Source organism: Protopterus annectens, chromosome 1.part2 (genome assembly GCF_019279795.1).
Source record: "Protopterus annectens isolate FY-2018-M chromosome 1.part2, PAN1.0, whole genome shotgun sequence".
Taxonomy (NCBI): domain Eukaryota; kingdom Metazoa; phylum Chordata; order Ceratodontiformes; family Protopteridae; genus Protopterus; species Protopterus annectens.
Window position 1 is genome coordinate 213,816,409 of NC_056727.1, and position 22,515 is coordinate 213,838,923.

The 22,515-nt window shown below is 38.7% G+C and overlaps 1 protein-coding gene across 1 annotated transcript in view; it reads right to left on the reverse strand.

The window, feature by feature from the left end:
- The window catches only part of VPS54 (VPS54 subunit of GARP complex), a 1,876,392-nt gene extending 1,854,098 nt beyond the window's left edge, over positions 1-22,294 (reverse strand). Inside the window, exon 1 of the mRNA XM_044055553.1 lies at positions 21,969-22,294. The gene's annotated coding sequence lies outside the window, so the exon portion shown is untranslated. The remainder of the gene's footprint in view (positions 1-21,968) is intronic.
- Positions 22,295-22,515: the final 221 nt, after the last annotated feature.

The window sequence follows — 22,515 nt, forward strand, 5'->3', positions numbered from 1 at the left end:
ATGCACACACACGTATGCACACACACACGTATGCACACACACACGTATGCACACACACACACGTATGCACACACACACACACACACGTATGCACACACACACGTATGCACACACACACACACACACACACACACACGTATGCACACACACATGTATATATTTATTTACACACACACACACACACACACACACAGGATATTGAAAGTGTGCACACCCGTTTTTGTGATAAAATGAGACCACAATGAATCATTTCAAAACTTTTCCCACCTTTAATATGACCTACAATCTGTATAATTCAATTGAAAAACAAACAAATCTTTAAGGGGAAAAATATAAAACATAAACATACAGTAGCCTGGTTGCACAAGTGTGCACACCCTCAAACTAATACTTTGTTGAAGCACTTTTTGATTTAATTACAGCATTCAGTCTTCTTGGGTAGGAGTCTTATCAGCAGGGCACATCTTGATTTAGCAATATTTGTCCACTCTTCCTTGCAAAAGCACTCCAAATCTGTCAGATTGCGAGGGCATCTCTTGTGCACAGCCCTTTTCAGGTCACCCCACAGATTTTCTATTGGATTTAAGTCTGGGCTCTGGCTGGGCTATTCCAAAACTTTATATTTTCTTCTGGTGAAGCCATTATTTTGTTAATTTGGATGCATGCTTGGGGTCACTGCTATGTTGAAATACGAAATTCCTCTTCATCTTCAGCTTTCTAGCAGATGCCTGAAGGTTTTGGGCCAAAAGTGACTGGTACTTGGAACTGTTCATAATTTCCTCCACCTTGACTACAGCCCCAGTTCCAGCTGAAGAAAAGCATCTTCAAGGCACAATACTGCCACCACCATGCTTCAGCGTGGGGATGGTGTTCTTTTGGTGATGCGAAGTGTTGTTTTGGTGCCAAACATACCTTTTGGAATTGTGGCCAAAAAGTTAAACCTTGGTCTCATCAGACCATAAGACATTTTCCCACATGCTTTTGGGAGACGATGTATTGTTTTGCAAATCTTAGCAGGGCCTGGGTGTTTTTCTGTGTAAGAAAAGGCTTCCGTCTTGCAACCCTTCCCCACAGTCCAGACATATGGAGAATTCGAGAGATTGTCATGTGTAGTACACAACCAGTACTTGCCAGAAATTCCTGCATCTCTCAGTGTTGCTGTAGGTCTCTTGACACCCTCCCTGACCAGCTTTCGTCTGGTCTTTTCATCAATTTTGGAGGGACATCCAGTTCTTTGCAACGTCACTGTTGTCCCATATTGTCTACACTTTCTCATGACTGCCTTCACTGTGTTCCATGGTATATCCAACGCTGTGGAAATGTTTTGTATTCTTCCCCCGACTGATTTCTTTCAACAATGAGATCCCTTTGAGGCTTTGTAAGCTCTCTGCGAACCATGGCTTTTGCTGCAGCAGGCAACTGAGTAAATGTCAGGAAAATACTACTAGGACAGCTTAACTTTATTTGGGATTAATTAGAGTCTCTTTAATTGATGGCAGGTGTGTACCCAAGAAGACGGAATGCTGTAATTAAATCAAAAGGTGTTTCAACAAAGTATTAGTTTAAGGGTGTGCATACTTATCCAACCAGCTTATTGTACATGTTTTATTTTTTATATTTTTTCCTCTAACAGATTTGTTTTTCAATTGAATTGTACAGGTTATAGGTCACATTAAAGGTGGGAAAAGTTCTGAAATGATTTATTGTGGTCTCATTTTTTTATATTACAAAAACGTGGCATTTTAACAGGGGTGTGTACACTTTTTATATCCACTGTATATATGCGTACATACATACACACGTATTTTATTTATAAATATATATCTCTATACCCAGTTATAAATTTATAAATGACAAACACAGCGGAGGTGCATGCATTCACTGTTCAATTTAATTAAATCTGAACAGTTCTGTACTTTTATCTCGCCTCTGCCTTTTATCCTTGAAGTCTCATCAACGAGCAGAACAAACTGTATTATTCTGCATTTTTAGCAATTATAGAAATAAGGTTTTCTTACTAATATTTTCCATCAATTACAGTATCATCTTTATTCATTTTTTTCTTTCTCTGCCTTTAGCTTACTCAAGTGTTTACATTTATGAAAACCATACTGTTCATGCAGAGCGGCAGTAGTGGGGATTACAGAATCCATATAATAAATGTGCATCACTTTGGTGGCTTTACATAAACTTAAGGGAAAAAAAATACATAAAGTAACTTGTTTTTTTTAATTATTTTTCCAACCTTTCCATACACATCATGGCATCTGATAAGTCAAGTACAGCAACACCACTTTCCTTCTCAGTCTTTATTTGGACTGTTTCTATTAAACCGTGTCCCAAATCAATTTAGTCTTTTCCACCATGACATTACTGTGTTCAGAGACTTTAATGGGGCACCTTTGCTCACAAAATGATGTGCACCCTTTAAAGTCTATGGGTAGAACACACATTTTTCCTACACTGATGCAACCAAGATTGAAGTTCACTATTTTCTTCAGCGACATCAATGTACAAAAAACAGGTTTTTAAAAAGTGACCTTCTTATAAAAGAGCAGCAGAAAATGTTTCCTAATGTGCAGAGGTACTGTTTGGCAGTTTATGCACCACATGCCATGGTGCAAATATAAGGTTAAAAACACTGAAAAATCTCCAATTCTGTTCATGTGATGACATGATTGCCAGTGTTTTCCTGTGTGCAGAAAGTGTACTTCCAAATTGTTTTTTTTTAATTTGGACGCACTTCGTTATACTGTATTTTTGCTAAGGGTTTCAGGTTGATGTATCATTGTTGGTGACTGAGTTGTGCTGAGAAGAATCAGTTTATTTTGTGATCTCATTTTTGCATTAAACGTTCCCTTTAGAAATGTTGAGTGTCTAATCACAGTCAGTTACGTGTTTTTTTTTTTAACATCTTCAATTAATTAGGACACTGGCAAACATACATTTATGTAAAAAAACTATATTAACATTCTCAGCTATTAACATTCTACATCACATATATTCTTATATAAATTATCAATCCAACAGTATATTCATTTCTCGATTCTTGCCTTCCCTTAAACCTCACTCCTCCAAGACATTATTCAGCATGTATTGCTCCCACAATTTCTATTTTTCTATGTAATTGGCTCCAATCCCTTTTCTAAAGATCCCACTTCCAGTTATTTTATCTCTGTTACAATATTCAACACTTCAAATACAGTTGGTTTAGACTGAGTTCCATTTTCTAGTAATTGCTTTTTTGGCAGCAACCAGAATTAAACTTAAAGCCTTAGTATGTCTAGGCAATTCAGATCCTGTATCACCAGCTCAAAAAATAAATTTCCTTACGCACACCCATTTGCTCAGCCAATATTTCTGACGGAGTGCTCTGCAGGGAATTTTTACAGTCTGCCACCTCATTACACTCCCAAAAAATAAAAGTTCCCAGTTACCTCTTTCTTCCCCATCACACACCCAGCATTTGCCATCCACCCGAGGAAAAATTCTTCTGGAGTCTGCTTGGGGTGTAAAAGTACTTCCAAGCAAAAATCCTACATCTTCTACACTTTGTTGCATATTTGGGAGCCATACATACATCCTTCCATTGTTTCCTTGTGAATTCCTTATCCAATCTCTCTCCCACGTCTTTGCTAACCTCCTCTGATCGATTCTTATCATGCAATATTTTATATGCCCTACTAATAATTTTTTTTAAACAGCAGTTTTTCTTCTAGATTCAACTGAAAGCTCTACTAGAAGAGGTCTTTCACTTAGAATTCCCCTACCATATTTCTTTGCCTACACTCTGGCATCAATCCCTGATAGGGAAGACTATATACCAAATATCTTCTTGGCCTCTTCCCATTCTCTTTCTAGTTATTTGCTCCCAATATACTGGTCCCATTGGCAGTTTTCTACAGTAAATTCCAGCAGCCTCTTGACTATTCTGTGTACCTTTAAATTCTGGTCACCCCATCAGCAAAACCTTCTTTCTCCATTCTTGTGTATCATATTCTGTATGGCTGCAGTTCTCCTTAAGGATCTGCAAACAAAATCCCACCCTTTCCTTATTGCTTGAATCTCTCCTCCACTCATCATCATCCCTTTCCACTTTGAATTATAACTTTCTGCTTCTGTTATATGCAAGAACCTTGCTTAACTGTACTGTAGCTCTAAAGTCTCTCTTCAAATCAGGTAAGCCTAAACCACTCTGTCCTATTAAAAAGGGCAACTTATCCAACTTGACCCTTGCTCACTTCCCCTCAGACAAAAATCCTTCAAATCTTTTATTGTCCACAACTTCTCCTCTGGTTGATAAAAAAATATATCTGACCTGTATATGAAAACTAAAGGACAATAATGATCCGTTGATTTTCTAAGCATAATATGACATCTAGGTTGTGAAATGTAATCTTTCTAAGTTGATATCTGTATTAATGGTATGGAAGAGGTTAATCCCTTCCACTAAAACAACCAAGGAGGCAATCACCATTACCCATCAACTGTTTTAAAAAGGAAGTGTACCCATCACTACAGTTAAGGTAGGAAAATAATGTGCGAACAAAACACATTTTTTCCTCTGCCACCATTATTAAAAGTAACTTTCCAAAATCATGTAAGCATGTTACTGATACTGCCCAACATTTTCCCATGATGTCCAATCAATGACATACAGAGAATAACTCAACTATTTACTTATTTGTCTCTGTTGACCATGAAAAGTCCAACTGGGTAAAACTAAAAGTTAGGTATTCACCATAACTAGGCATCTGTGTTGTCCATTTTCATTCTTCCTCAACATATGGGTTTGGATCAGACTCACATATACAAGACTTCAGATCCAGCTCTTGAGCTCCTCCTCTTATCCATAATGCCCTACTCCATCATCACTGCCTCAGACTGAATTTGCTGCCCTATTTCCCAATAGTTAGAGAGAAACTGGTATAGGCCGAAAGAAAAAAAAAAAAAAAGACAGGGCTCAGATCTGGAAATGTAGGTTCTAAACACAGTTCAATAAGCCCTTCCAGAAGAAAAAACAAAGATAGGGGGTGGATGGGAGGGGTGCTGAAGAAAAATGAAAATAGACAACACAGATGCCTAGTTATGGCGAGTACATCTGATTTTGTCCTTTTCATTCTTCCTCAATGTATGAGACAGAGTCCCCCACCTACACTGATCTTAAGTGGCCCTCATGGAAGGATATTTTGGAGTACTACCGAACCAAAGGCAGCTCTGTTTCTGGAAATTATATCCAATTTGCAATGAGAAACAAAAGGTAAGAGTCTTGGACCATGCAACTGCAGCACAAATATCATCAATCGAAGTTCTTGACCAAAAGGCAGATGAAGTAGCCATGGATCTGGTTGAATGAGCTTGTGGAGGTTTAGATAATGAGCAGGCTCCAGTACCCATGATAAACAACAAAGGTGAGACCGTAGAAAGGATAACCATAATTGCTGAGGCCAGAAGGGGGCAATGAGGATTACTGAGCTCTTCAACAGTCTTCCTTTCTGTAGAAATTTGGGAATTAAGGGCATAGAAGGGTAAACATAGAGTCCCGAGGGCCAAGGATGCATCAGATAGTCTCTTGGTAATTCCCCTGAGGGGGATAAGAGCAAAGTACTTGTTGTTGAGGGGGGTGGCAAATAGGTCACAGCAAGGTCAGCCCCAACGTCATAGGATCATCTCCTCTACTGACTGACCAAGCCACTCGTGAGGCATCAAATGGCTCTGCTTAGTTGTTCCGCAAGCACACTGATCTTCCATGGAATGTGCGTTGCAATTAGAAAGTCTAACAGATCGCCCGTTCCCAAACCCTCATGGCCATTCCACAAAGGGTATAAGATAGATTTCCTCCTTGCTTGGTGATGTACCAGACTACAGACATGTTCTCAGTCTGAAATACAAAAGTCCCCAAGAGAAGGGCATCTTGAAAAGCCTGCAACACTAACAGGACTGTTCTCATCTGTAGACATTGATATGCATCTTGGTCTCTTGGGGGGACCACATGCCTTGGACAGTTCTTCCAAGAAATACCCCGCACTCTAGTTGAAAAGCGTCCATGGTCACTGTGGCTACTGGGTTTGGTAAAACAAAGGGTCTACCCAGAAAAAGATCAGATTGTATCCACCAGTGATTGTGTTGCTTGCAAACTGGGATGAGCTTTACTTGAAAGGACAGGGACTGATACAGAATGGATCACTGTACAGCTAGATTCCATTGGAGAATTCACATAAAGAACTGTGCTAGAGGAAGTAGACCTATTGCTGCTGCCACTGAACCTACTGCTTGATGTAGGAACCTTGCCTGATGAGATGGGTGGGTAAGACTAGTCTGAACCTGGTTTCTGATAGATGTAACAAGGTGAGGAGGCAAAGATGTTACCTGTGATGTTGTATCCAAAACTGAATCAATGAATTCAAGGCTCTGAACTGACATAAGTTTTGATTTGGCAAGATTTATTGTAATTCCCAAACTTTTGCACATATGGAGCAAGTAGTCCCTGGCCTGCTGTAGCAGATGCTTGGAAGGAGTGGGGAGGAGGAATCTCTTCAGCCAAAAATGAGCTGCCACTACTGCCATGCATTTGGTAAACACCCTGGTGGCTATGACAAGTCCAAAGGGCAGAGCTCTGAATTGGTAATGACTGGCTCAGAGCTGAAAGTGAAGATGTCTTCTGGATAGTCAGTCAGTCTACTTTGATGTGACAGTATGAATCCTGAAAATCTATACAGCATATCCAATCTTCCTTGTACAAAACAGGTAGGATCCTTTTGAGGCTGCAGCTTCAGCTTCCTTGCAGCATTGTTCCTGGAAGACTGTTCTTCTGTTGGCCCTTACTTCTCCTGATGGGTGTTTGAACTTCAAGCCCTTATGGCTGTTCCTCCTTTTTTACAGTTTTCCATAATGAGAGGTGTCCTTTCGTACTGATCCTTCTTTTACACCCAAAGTGGTGAATGAGTCATCTCTTAGTCTGTTCATTTGTCCACTTTTTAATCTTCTCTGCAATCTAATAGTGAGAAGGTTTTGCATACTTTGGATGTGCATAGACAACTCAGATTTTATTTGGATAAGACAGATTTTTTGCAAATCTGATCAGCTTTTTGTTTCCTTTCATCCCAGATCTTTAGGATTGGCTGTTTCCAAGCAAACTATTTCTTCTTGGATATCTAAAGCTATTTCTTTTTGTTATTCCTTTTCATGGCAACAGCCTTTCTCCTTCGTTTAAGGCTCATTCTACTATGGTTTGGGCCTCTTCTGGTGCTTTTTTCCAAGGGTTTAGATACTAACTCTATTCTTACAGCATCTACCTGGACTTTTGTGCATACTTTTACCAAACACTAGAAGTTGAATCCGATATCCACGGCTAAAGCTGGTTTTGCTAGGGCCATTCCTCATGGGCTCCTAGAGGGCTCTGCTGGTTCCACCTCCCTCTCTTCTTCCATAGCTTTTGCACTCACCCTACTGTAAAGAATACTGCAACAGTGAAATAGGTTCATAGGTTGGTACTAGGCTATTGGCCCTAGGGCCTATAGAAGCCTAGCCATAATTCCCTGGCTATTTCTTCCCACACTATTTACTTCCCAGGACCCCTGTCTAGCACGGCAACGGACGTGATCCATGGGGTGAATTTCCTTTCTCCCATCCAATCATCAAATGGTAGGACATAGTACAGTTATGTAAAAATCTTACTACAATAGCAGATGTCCTTCTCTTCAGTGTTGCAGTACTTACTCATTCCCTCCTCCCCCTGGTTCTTTTCCCTTCTGGATGTGCTAGTTACGTCTCTTATCCATGGACTGACATTCCTACTGGAGCTCTCAGTTCTGAGGATGGTACATCCAGACATCACTTTTATGCCCTATGCTTTAAACAGAATGCATATGTGTGACCTACTGTGTACCCTTAGCAACGTAAAGACTTTGGTATACTGAACGGACGTCAGACTGCCCTTGACAGGGATCCCAATTGCAAGCAGCACCTGCAATGCATTCCAACACTATCTGGAGTGAAAGGGCTAGTACAATACTTAGTGTCATAACAGCATCCATCTAATTACTGAAAATAATGTCCCACAAAATAAATATTCATGCACATTACGTGAAAATAACAGTCAGTAATTCTAGCTGGAATTGGAACAGCAACAACTTACCAGCTGTGAGTAAAAGACAAGTGACAGTCACAGAAATAAAGGGGGGGGGGTGAGTGTGTGTGTGGAAAAAGGGAGTACTGTAATCTCAGGTCAATAGTAAGTATATGCAAAATCATTGGCCGGACTGACTTAGCACTGCAAGGAGGGTGAGCGGAAAGGTGTTAAAAGGAAAAGAATTACAGAAAACAACAAGAAAACATGTAAAGGGCAAAGAAACAATCACCCTATGCAGGCAACTTTAGCACAAGTAATGGTAGAGAGAGACCCATTTAAAATTACATAAACTGCTAATTATAGACTAAAGATGCTTAGTTATTAATTGGGGACATGCAAACTCATTCCCAACCCAAAATTAAACAGTCTAACAAAAAAAAATATATATATATATATTAAAGTGGGGCGGCGGGGAGGGGGGAAGATGTTGCAGTCATGGGCATTTCCTTAGCTTGAACTGATGGCGTTGCTTTTACAAACGATTAACTGAGAAGAAGATGCAACCCTTGCGAAGAAGCATTTTAACTAGAAATGCAAGCTCAGTTACCAATTAATAACAAAAATATACTGCTGAGTTAACTTGCATTTGCTACTTTACACGCCTTTTGCAAGCTGAAAAGGAAAGTAGAATGATGTAGTCGGGGGGGGGCTGACGTGCAATGCCTTGCTGTTCATTGTAAAAGAAAAAATTAACTGCAGCTTGATGTTACTGCACGTGAGGAAGAGACAAGTGAATACCACAAAAATTATATTTTCTTTCAGAAATAATGTGCAACAAGTCCTTTAACATCCTATGCTCAATTTCCTGTTCCCATACCCAAGGAGCAATACTTCAGTATTTCTTAACTTGGAAGAGTGAAAACAGCAACCTAAGTACAACTTCATAATGAATCTGAAACAAGTCTACTCAGTCATTCTGTAATACCAGTTTAATCCTGTTCAAAGGCTGCATAGAAGCTACAGCCTATCTTGACACTCAGTGGGTGAAAGGCAGAGAAATAATCTTGGATGGGATGCTGTCTCATCACAGCATATATGGACACACACACACACGTTTATTCTGGAAATTGCAAATCCACCTACAGCATGACTTTGGGATGTGTAAGAATACAGCATCCAGTAAAAACTTACTGGAACACAAAATGGGCACAGAAACTCCACACAAATGCACCCCAGCCTGCAAAGGAACTGGAGAACCAAACACTGATGTAGCAATGCACAATGCTGTACTGCTTAACTTTACTGACAAAAAAAATGATAAAGCACCTACACTTTAGCAATGATGCATTTTTAGAACAGCAGTGGATTCAGTAAATTTAAAGTGCAGTAATATGGACTCTGCAAACCAGAAGAGATGCTACATATTCAGACATTTTCACGACAGGACTTTTTGAAAAAGTACAGTAGTACAAGTTGCACTTACCATAATAGCAGATATTTGCTTAAATCGCTGCTGCAGTAGCCTTTAGTTAAATGGGTTAGACCTTGCAAAGAATTTAACAGCTGGCTAATCTTCCAAAGCTTTTGGATCGCTCTACATGTACGCCAAAGTTGCTGTTATCTCAAGCTCTTAAGTCAGAGGACTGCAGCCTAGGAACAAAAATCTTTCAGGACTTTCTTGCCAATTAAGAAAGGGAGGACAGTGTCCTGAAAACACAGTAAAGTTAGGAGCACATAACTTTAACTAAGCCAACTATATGCAAAAACAGAGGGATTGATGGTAGGTGTGGCCACACCAAGTGCGATTTAATCTACCATCCACTGTTGCAGTGAGTACACACCAAGTGTAATTTAATCTAGCATCTACTGTTACAGCGAGTACAACTTACACAATTGTACTGTGTTCATTACAATCCACTTCTGCAGTAACCTTTAGCTAGGTGGGTAGTGTCGCTCATCTAATCAGGATACAACAGACGAGTCTTTGTGGGTTCTGTTCAAGCAGCTTTATTATGTACAAAGACATCACGACAGAAGCTTAGTGACTAACTTGGGTACCTTATATACAAACTAGCTATTGCATTCATACATGCTCACTCTCTGGCTGCACTCTCAAAATGGCACTGGGTATAGCATGTGCCTGCTACTTATAAGTGCACATTCAGTCCTTGACATGCTTCTTAAAGATACAGCACATTGTTCGACATCCTCCCTCTGAGAAACAGATCATGCAGTGCTATGAATCTTATTTGGGATGCAAATAATACAAATAGATCTTTGTCATGCAACTATCCAAAACTAGGTACATAACTACAGTTATGTCCATGTCGCTGTGCCTTTCAAATTAGGTCTGGAAATACAACCAAATCGTGAGACATAAAATTCAGAATTAGATTTAGCAACTGGAACTTTCTCTGCTGAATGTTCAACCTTGGGAATATCTGGAACTTCCTCGGGAATGGAAGTAGAGGTTAAGACACGTTCCGAGACAGGAACAATGTCTGACTTGCTCTGAGATCTAGAACCTGTATCACAGGAACAATGCTGCGATAAAGATTCTGGTACAGGAAGAAGATGTCTGAGATTTCTCCTGTACTCCACACCCTCAGATTCTATGATGTAGGATCTCGTCTCGGTACATGTACCTGTAACTTGACCAATCCGGTCAAAACCTTTCACTGTTTGTATCCTCACCATCTCTCTTTTTAACGGACGAAGAAATCTGCTCGATTTATCATAACTGGACTTCTAGATAGAACGCTTCTTGAATAACTGGGCTTTGATGGTTCTGTTGTTCTTAGTTTTAGGCCTCAATAAACTGGAACTAACAGGCAGCATTGTTCTGGTTTGCCTGGATAGAAGTCTTTGAGCAGGTGAGCCAAGTATATCATCATAGAGTATGTTTCTGAGATTAAGTAAATTCAAAAAGACATCAGTATAGTCACACTTTGACCTTTCAAGTAATTGCTTTGCACTCTGCACTGCATGTTCAGCAGGTCCATTTGACTGTGGATATTCAGGACTGCTAGTAGCACGTACAAGGTCCCATTCTCTTGCACGATGAAATGACTGACTAATGAATTGAGTACCATTGTCAGAAATAACCGCGTGGACTACCATGGACTGAGAAATGACATTTCAACTTAGTAATAACAGTTGTGGAGGTTAGATGACATTTCAACTTAGTAATAACAGTTGTGGAGGTTAGATTAGGTAGTAGATCAATCTCAAACCAGTTCAAATAAGAGTTTACCAATACTAAGTAATGCTGATTGTTCCACTCAAATATATCAGTGGCTACTTGTTGACCAAGGTAGTTCAGGAACTTGACTTAGATGAAGAGGTTCTTTTTGCAAATGCGGTTTAGTACTCTGCATACTGAACACGAAGAAAAAGTATTTTATCAATGTCTTTCAGTAATGAAGGTAAAAATACTAGTTCTCTCGCCCTTCTCTTAGTAGATATAGAACCTGGGCGACCACTACACAAAATCTGAATACATTTATGTTGTAAGAAAGCAGGAACAACAATTTTACAACCTTTCAAAATAATGCCATTTTCCATCAACATCTCATCTCTAAGGAAAATAGCTTTGCACTTCAGGTGGTACACTAGATCGCTTTGACGGCCCTCCAACATTAATTTGAGCAGCACTCTTTGTAATATCGCTGGAGCTGAATGCGTAGGCCTCTTTAGAATAGTAACTAGAGGTTGGTGATCAGTTTCAATCTGAACAGCTCGACCATAGATTTAAATCATGAAACTTTGGACATGCAAATACTACTGCCAAAAATTCTCTCTCAATTTGAGCATATTACATTTCAGTTTGGGTAAGTGTTCTAGATGCAGTCTGCCTTCTTGAAGAATAACTGTGCCAAAACCAAATTTTAAAGCATCACAGGAAAGTGGCTGGTTTATTCACATCATAGTATCTTAATGTAGGTGGGGCGGCAATTTTCTGCTTAAAGCTTTCAAATGCCTTCTGGTGCTATTCCAGCCAAGACCATGTAACATTTTTGCACGTCAGCTCTCTTAAAGGTGCTGTCTGATATAAATTTGCCTAAATAGTTGACCATGCCTAGAAAATGCTGTAGAGCTTGATTATTATCTGGTGCTGACATCTCAAGAACAGCTGCTTGCTTGGTCAGGTCTGGTCTCAAGCCAGTGCTGGTAAATAAATGACCTACATATGCAACTTCTTGTAGTCTGAATTTACACTTCAGAGGATTGAGCTTTAAGTTCACTTCACATGCTCTGTCTAGAACTCTAGATTTCGGTCATGCTCTGCTTCACCATTGCCTCTAACCCATAAATAATGTACTATTATGGCAAAAGTGTACCTTGAAAAAATATGCTCTATTGCACACTGGAAGACTTCACTTGCAGACTTCATTCCAAATGGCATCTTTAGAAATCTGTATCTGCCAAATGGGGTAATGAAAGTGGTCAGTAATGAGGATTTGCGATCAAGCATCACTTGCCAAAATTAACTTTTTGCATTCAAGACAGAAAAAACAGTGGCATTCAGTATCAGAGCTGCAACCTCTTTGACTGTACACACTGGCTGATGCTGCCTCTTCAATGCTTTGTTCAGATCTTTTGGGTCAATTTTTTTTTTTGTGAGCTGCTACCATGGACGACACCCATTCAGTTAGTTCTGTAACTGGACAAATTACGCCTTGCTGTACACAGTTTATCCAACTGAGCTTTGACTTTATCCTGCATAGCTATCTGAACTTTTCTTGCTGGTCTGACTATGGGAGTGATCTCTGGGTATAACTTCATGGAATACACAACTGGATGTTTGCCCAACTTGTCATTGAAAACATTAGCATACTCTGAGAAAAAAAGATACAGAAAAACTGGAACTACAATATACACTTATATGATGAGATTCTTTGGTAAAAGAAAGCAGATTCATTCTCAAACTGTGTCCGAGACCCAGTAATGATTACACAGGTCTTTGAACTACGGAGAATAACAAGTTGTTAACAGTTCTTAGCCAAATAACATGAAAGCATTACCGAGCCTTCGGTATGAATTTCTCCACTACCGTAAGCAACAAGTTTTGCATTACTGGCCACACAGAGTTACTCATAAGTTCTCACTTTAGCAAATGTGTCTGCTGATATAACATTACACTTTGAACCAGTGTCTACTTTAAGCTCGGCAGATTTACCATTGATCTGGACAGTACAAAACACTTCATTCTTTGCCAACAAATTCACTGCATCAACTCTTTCACCAATTACTGATACACCATCTACAGAGAAAGTACACTGCTACAACTCCACTTGATCCATTAGCTTTTTTTGAGTGACCCTTCTTTATAACTGTGTGGGGTTTGCAAATGGTTCCATTTTTTACACTTGTGACATTACTGACCAAATGCTAAGCATTTCTCTTTTAGACTCACGATTGGCACTACAATTGCAACAGTTAAAGATGAACTTGGTTTTGCTGATTCAAGTTTGTACTGCACTGAGCATGCTCCTTTCTTAGAACTTGCTGGAAAACTACGTGGTTTTCCTGGTGAGCCAGCAGGGGCTGAGGCTGCCATGTGCTTAGGCTTACTTCTGTTTGCCATGTGTTGCATGCCACTTACATTTGCTCTGGAACGTGCTGAAACCATATTCGTCACTTCCAAGCATATTTTGTCTTTTTCTAAAACTTCATGGATTTGACAAATCTCTATGGCTTTACTCAATGTTAAATCAGTGTCACGAAGCAAAATCTTTCTCACAGCAGCACTATCAATATCACACATGAGCCTGTCTTTATTAACTCATCACCAAACTGACAAATTTTAGCTTGGTTTCTCAGGTCAATAATACAAGCTGCAAAAGTTTCCCCTGGTTTTTGATCTTGTGTAAAACAAATGCCTCTGTAATGTAATATTTGTCTGGTAGTTACACATTTCCCTGAATATGCGCTTCAAACACTCAAGGTTTTCCCTTCATTCAGCCTGTACAACAATATTCACCTTCTCCCTCATATACTGCTGGTGCATACACAAATGAATGCTCCCTTTCAATGGCCTCAGACACACAGCTAGGTTTAGCAAAATGAATGCTGTGGTGCATGCATCTTTGTCTAAATAAGCCGCTTGTATAAAAATATTGTACTCTTGCTCAAATATTCTCCAATTCTCCAACCCTCACTGGAGTAATAATCCTTGCTGTACATTTACAAGTGACAAGCAGTAGGACTCTTAAGTCTGTCTACTACTTCCTAATGCCTTCAGTGGGAGGATTTTTCTCTCATGAATGATGCAGACTTATAATGTGCTTTACTAGTTCCTCAAGCATTTCTGTCATGTTCCCCCTTCTTTTTTCTATTTCATGTTTATACTTTGGTAACCAGGAAGTGAACTGGTCCCAGGACCCTTTTCGGCCACAACATAAGGTACACTGGCAAAGATAACTATTAAATGCACTTAGCAATACAAATAAAAAAATGTTTCCTCCGGGTGCTCTGGTTTCCTCCCACATCCCAAAGACATGCTGTAGGTGGATTGGACACTCTAAACTGGCCGCAGGCGTGAGTGTGCACATGTGTGTGTGCCTTCTGTGGAAGGATGGGTGCCGGGATGGCAGCTCGACACTGTAAAACTCCACTGCCAATCATGAGCGGACAGGTGATACGCTGTTGCGGCCCTTAACCGGGAAAAGCCGAAAGAGGAAGAATACAAATAAAAAATACTGACAGAAAGACACTGACCAAGACTGCATGTGGAACACATAGCCAATGTGTGACAGTGGCCAACTAAAAATCACTGAGCAACATTTACTAGAATGTATACATTAATAATGCTTAACTATACTATGTTGTTTATTATAAATTCATTGTATGCACACACACATATTATATATGTGTGTGTTTCTGTATATGTGTATGTATATAAACTACATGTGTACAAAAGTGAGTGTGTGTGTGCATTTAAACACAGCTAAGTACTTCTGATTTCCTTTTCTTAGTGTTCTTAATGCAAGGAAACATAGTAAATATATGTTAAAGTAAATCAGCTGTATATTATGGTCGCTCTCTGACAATGCGAGGACTGACTCAGTCAATGGGAATCTCTTAAAATGGATCTGCATGTACCAGATATGCATTCCCCCTCTGGAAGGATGTCACACAAAGCATAAAAGACCTTTTTATGAACAGTATCAGTGCACTTAGTTGACAAGGTTGCCACCTGACTCTCTTTCTGCAGTTCTGGCCTGTGTGTGTTGGGGGGGTGGGGGGCATGAAAACGGTAAATGCATTTATACTTTACAAGAAAAAATATTTACTGACTTTTCTCTAAATGTCACAGAAATCTTTGCTACTACTCTCAAGTTATCTTAACACAAAACTATTATAAATAATATTGAAAGCTTAGAATTTCAATACTGTGTGCTGCTTATGTAAATTTGTCAGAAGGGTTGATAATTGCCTTTAAACCCCTGACCGATCTAATTGCTTTGTTTTGCTATGATGGGGAGTGTTAAGTTCTCCTCCCCTCTGCAATAAAAACAGTGGAAAGAAATCCACAGCTTTCTGTCTTTTTTTATACCCGCTATTGTGTTCCTGATTGACAGCAGTACCTGACAGGGTTAACTACAGACATGCATGTAAGCATTATGGAATTATCGTTTTTAGAAATATTCTTTTTAAAAATACTGTTTATTGCGATTTTGCTAATTCTGCAAGACTGAGCCACAACATTATATATATATATATATATATATATATATATATATATATACACACACACACACACACACACACACACACACACACACACACACACACACACACACACACATATATATCATTACAGTTTTGTGACGTTTTAAATTTTCGTTATTTTTATTTCATACATTTTTTATGTCTGTATTCCTTGACCTAACTGAAATTATCAACAGAATTGAAAATGTTTAAGAATGGCAAGGGTTAAATTTCTGAAGGCAATGGAAAAGAGGAAGTGATGTATAGTATTTAAGGTGTGTTTGAATGAAAGCACACGTCTTTGATGATGCCCGCCGTTGAGGTGAAAGCGCTTAGTCAGTGTTTTGCTGTGCCTTGTGTATTATTTTTTAGGTTCATAGATTAGTACTAATCAACATTTAAGAAACCAGCGTTTTTAGCACGAGAAGCTTGTATATGCCAGTTGAATTCTTTGCTTTGTTTATAGTTTTTAAAGTATTTTTGTTTAAAACTACAGATTTAACTGCGTCTATGACATGTCATGCAGGTGGAGACTCATTTCTCTCCAAAGTATGCGAGTTGAATTTAAAAGAAAAAAAAAAAGTAGGTGGGCTTTCCCTTCCTTTGACTCCAATGCAAGGAAATAAAAGTTTTAAAAACTACAATAAAACTACAAGCAGGTTTCTGGTAGATACAAAATGCTGGAACCATATTGTAGGTAGAAAAGAAACCCAACGATTTAGTTAAACTGTATATGAGAGGGTGGAGTTTTCCTTTAAGACACACTTCAAATAACTTCTAAAGTCCAACCCTTTTCAACATACGAACAATCTTCTTGGTTAGGAACCTCAAAGGCTTTTTTAGTTGCTTAATTTACCTAGGAAAGGGCATCCTGAAAAGAGCATTGTATTCATTAAATTAAGGATATGACTTAACATATTAATTGTGCTAAACAAAATAATTTTCTGACTACTGCTGCTATATGGTGATCAAAGAAGAATGCATTATCAATCCAGATCCCATAATTCCTGACTACATTATGATTTTGAAGTTTGTTACTGGCTGTACTGAACAAGAGTCGCTTACCAAATGTGACAAAAAAAGAAGCTATGTATTTACCACAACGTTCCATGTGTGCTGTCCATCTCAACCTTTATTCTCACTGATGGGTTGGATCCTATCAGATCCGTTTCGGCCATGAGGTCTTCAGCAAAGCTACTGGGCATCCTTCCTTACACCCATAATGCAACTCCCTAACTTCCACAGATCTCATTTGCCCCTGACAACTCATAACAAAACTGCTTTTATATATACATTAACCAAAGCATTATTTCTGAGGCTACAGATTCCTGTAATTATTACTACTCGGTCTCCCAGGAGTACAGTTAGAGGGTATGTTGTGAAAATAAAGGTTGAGATGGACAACACACATGGAACGTTATGGTAAGTACATAACTTGTGTTGCCACTCTCGCCTTTAATCTCACTGACGGGATCGCGTCCCAAGCAACCCCGATTCCTGGGTGGGTCATGGGAGAATATTCCTTAGAACCATAGAACCAAAACAAGCTCTACTCCTAGAGGGCAAATCTGCTTTGTAATGAGAAATAAAGGTATGAGGTTTCACCAATGTTTCTGCAACACAGATATTATCCAAGGGTAACCTAGCCTGGAAGGCTGCAGATGTGGCTACCAACCTAGCAGAGTGAGCTTTAATGGTATTAGGAAGAGCTCTATTTTTAGAACTATAAATATAAGATATACATACTGTAAACCATGTGAATAAGGTAACTTTGGTGACTGCTTGACCTTTTCTAAATATTAGAATAAGAAAGCGCTGAGCTAATTTTCTAAATTTCTGAAGTTCTATGCAAGTAGAAACGCAACTGCCTATGAACATCTAGAAGATGCAGTGAATAATGGTCTTAAGTTTATTCTGGTGGCTGCCAAAAAGCAGGTACTAGGAAATGGAAATGAAAGTCTAAACCAACCATATTTGAAGTAATGAATGATGTAACAGAGACTAAAAAAAATGGAAGTGTTATCTAGCAAAGAGCAAATTGCATAGAAAAATGGAAATTGCGGGCACAATACATGCAGAGTAATGTTTTGCAGAAAGAGCAAGGATTAAGGGAAGGTGGGAATTGAGCAATTTATGTAACACTGGATTGATGGGAATTGTACAGAAAAATATAAGCAATATATAATGCTTGCAACTGTGAGTATGTTAATATAGTTTGCTTTCCTTTATATAAATGTGTTTGTCTATACCATAGGCATAAAAAAGAGCTTTACATTTTACACAAAATACTCTGTCCTTAAAATATAAAATTTTCTTTACATTTACTTTGAATGACCATTCTTAAAATTACTACTTAGTTTGGGAATATTCAGTGCCCTGAACCTTTCCTTATAAATCACACTGTGGTCCGAGTTGCCACATCTTAAATACCAAGAAAAAAAAATTATTTGGCTTCAAAACAGCTTTTACACTATTTTTTTGCAAAGTTTGGACTCTGTGGCAGGGACCTCAAGCCTACAAATTTAGTTTCTAATTATATTAATGCCATCAGTTTTCTTCACTCAGAATTCCCAAAACTTCATCAGGTTTATGGCTCCAGAAGAAGGAGACTAAGGCAGCTGTAAAAGAGAGCACACATTCCAAGAGCTGCGAATATTCAGATTCATTAAGTTTACAGACCCCAGCAGGGTGAAAAAAAAAGGGGCTACAAACACCTTCCTTAAAGTGTGACATGTAATAAAAGACATGCGTCTGGAGTGTTTCTCCCCATGCCTCTGCTGAAAACTGTCTTCGTTCCAAGTCAGTCTTTCCCAGTAAACAAACAAAACAAACAAGAGCCAAAAAGATAGATAATACGGTGCGATTTCATCAAAACTCAACTTGAACACTGATGAGGTTGCACAAGACTAAATACTACTTTATAATATCTGGTAAAGAAAGAATAATTTTACAGGGAGAAAAACATTCTGAAGAAAACATTATCCAGGTGCAGCTTATGATCTCTGTGTTAAAATTACAATTGCTTTTTGGACTTTGTATAAATATCATCATAAATATGAACAAAATTTGAATTCAGGAAAATTGTATACAGTACACACTGCAGGAAATGGTGCACACATTTTTTTTCTTGTCCTCATTTTCCCCAATATAATTCCTGGACACCCATGTACATCTAGTGTAATGGTTTCAACAAACATACCAGCTGACAAAACAATAAATTATATTTAAACATGTTTAAACATCTGCTTATCTGTTGCATTTAACATATTTACTGATTCTTCAAACCTGTTGCTAGCAGATTTGTTAACTTTGAAAGAAAAGCAATGCACCTGTATTTTTACAGTTGCCATCTCACAACAACCAGAACATTGGAGCTCCTCCTCCCGTTCTCCAGTCTTCGGAGGAAAAGCTCCAATCCTTTTGGTGTTTGAAGCACCATTTAAGAAATTCCATGTTTTTTCAGTGCTCAGTAATTTCTCTTTACAATATCAATATATTTCCATGCTGAAAATGAGTGCAGAAAACAAATGAACACTGCTGGCAACCTTGCTTCTGCCTCTCCTTGTTGCTGACTGGTTGAGAGGCTTCTCAGTTCAAAAAAGCAGACCAGTGTCAAGGACACAATGCGAAGGATTTAAAGGAAATGACTTGTGCTCTTTTGATCTTAGCTCTCAACTTGTTAGCTCAAGAATTAGTCCAAGCAAAAAAAAAAAAGTCAGCAAAGCCCATGGATAATCCAATTAATGTATAAAGGTAACTGAACAATGCATTTTGCATAGATATGCAACTCAGATGGCTGGCATTATTAACAGAGTATTCTTTCTCAAAAATGCATTTGCTGAACAATTAAGTAGTATGAAATTTTTACTGGGTGGCACCAATACTAATCTTATATACTTTAACATAAACATTTTCCAAAGGACACAGCAGAAATACAAGACAAAATCACTGGCATTACTGTGCCATAGCAGGTGTTCATACAGCTATGATTTTTTTTGCAATAACTATGGAATCTCTGTTCATGTCAGTATGCCTGGTGGGTACTGCTGACTACCAGTGTTTTCTTTAATTCCTCAGCAAGAGAGCAAAGAAAAAGGAGATGAGCATAAACTGCGATATGTACCACTGAATAATTTGAGAGAAGTGAAAATATGTTATGTTTATTTCTGGAAGTATCTGGACAGTATAGAGAGGATTAAGGAGGCTATAACTTAACACATGCTGTTGTTGGATTACCAAGAAGCAGTGTACTGACTAAGAGCAAAATTATGGAATGAATTACTGTGAGTGTTTTAAATGTACGTACAGGTGACTATCTCCAGTGGGTAGGGATGCTTTTTATGTACGTATATCTGTATGTACATAGATCAGCAATCAGTTGCTGTACTCTTACTTGTTCACTGAATTTCACCTTACTTTGATTTAAAGGGGTACACAAAATGCATTGTCTTTTGGGGTTTGGGCTGAGGAGACATCCTGTATAAATGTAGAACAGCAGCAATAATAAATATGGGACTATGGCCATTTGACCTCACACTTTTATCCAAATTTAACACTGGAGGAATAAATAGAAATTAACTCTCTTTTAATTGGGGTAGGTAAGAAGGCACTTATCCCAGATATGCCTTGTATGCATTTTTCTCAGTTTATGGGTAACTGCTAGTCAGTTTATAGAGTAGTAATATGTTGTCAGCCTTTAGCAATAAGCCTTGTACATAACTTGTCTCTACAGTGAAAGAAAAAAAAAAAAGTTTTTTTTTTTAGTTATAATTTTTTTTTATTCAGGCCATCACTGGATCGAAGGCTGTGGCAAAAAATCACTAAAATGCACCTTGTAATGTTAAGAACTCCATAGCTTTGAGGGGCTGGATGCCCCATTATAAACCTTCCAATATAGGTATTAATGTGCAGAACAGTCTTGGCCACTTAAGGCATTTTTCCTACTTACCTTCAACACATGCAAGACAAAGTGTGATAAAACAAAAAGTACTGTGGGTAGTATGAGAATGCAAAGATGGGGGGGGGGACAGGACAGCACAGCACAGGGGCATATTCCTGGTTGACAGTAGCATGGAGAATGCCAAGGAACACTTTTGCCTATGGCTCCAGATTATAGGAGGCTGCCCATGTAGTCACTGTATATGGTATTTAACAACACTAAAAGGCGTATGGATACCCAGAGGTAAGGGGCGTGTTTTCGTTATGTAGGGGTGTGGTTTATTGGTCAGGAACTAGAAAGATGCAAAGGTGGCAATCTCATACACTGGCCTTCAAAAACGTAGGAAGAAGCATTAAAATACTTTCATCATGATGCTTTATAATACTGATCATCTATATTAGGTAATCACTAACCAGATTTAGATCATTGGTAAATATAAGAGCAAACATTATTGCAGATCAAACATGCTGACGGTGTTCTTACCAGCAATGTTTTCCCTCATCCCCTTGCAGTCCGAATAAAAATACTGACGATGTTCTTACCGGTTTACTCTCACCCCCTTGCAGTATGACCATTTACACAAGTCATCTGAAGTCCCCCCCTAATTCAAAACCAGTATAGATGCGTTCAATATAATTTCCAGTGGAAATTCACCGTGGACCCTGTGCCAACCTTTCAATTACACATTCATCAAAATGTATGCTAGGCATACAAGTCCTGTCCAGTAAACGGCATCCCCATTATATTCCCAAATACGTTCCCACTACACTACTCCGATGGATTCCGTTTCAAAAAGGTTTCCTTTGAACCTGCGGGAGAAATCGGAAGCAGGTCCCATTCCAAACACCTGCTGTGCTTGGTTAAACCATCTTCAACCCAACAAGTAGAAACTGAATTCTTCAAGCCAAACACTTAATGCGTCTCATTGCAATGTATTTAGTCCAAAACTGCAGCTATCAGAATCAAAATAAAAACAACAGGCAACAATATGTCAAACCATTTGCTGAGAAATGCAATTTACACTAGAGAAACTGAAACAAAATCATATTAATGCGGGGACTATGATTTAGTCCCCCAAACAACATGACAAATTCACTGGTTGAGAGTCAGAGGAAACACTTCATTGGGTTACCCCTCAAAGTAATATAACCTTCATTAGCTTACCGGGAATTTTTTATAAACAAAAATGGGCAGAAACATGCACAACACTAACTCCCTCAATAACCATAAACAAGATATACTCACTGGAAGTGGCAAGTTCCTTGTTCATGTCGTGACCCCAAAATCAAATGTGTGCCCAAACAACGTACATAGTTTTTATTTATATAAATTGTAACACAAAAAAGCAAAAGACCGGTAGCAACTCGTCCAGTAAGCAATGATATCAAATCCGAGTAAAAAAAAACACACAACAATCCAAGCAAAGAAATGAAAATATCACACTCCGGGTCGCTGACTGACCGATACACAACTACTAGCAACGTCACCAGCCACGGTTTAAAACGCAACAGAGAGAATTCTGTACTCCGGCCGCAACACGGAAGACTGCAATTCCCAACGTGCCATAAAATACGTCAAGCGCACACGTTGACTACGAAATACAGGCACAAACGTGGGTTTCATTTACCCCGTGTTGTTAAATATTATTCACGTCGCTTATTTTCTTATAGTAGTCGGTAAAATGTGAGAAAACGCAAACGTGTTTGTTTTTTAGAAACATTGTGAAAACATGATTGGTAGCAAATGGCAGTTTGTTTACAATAAACGTGTTATTGAATTTGTTTATAGTATT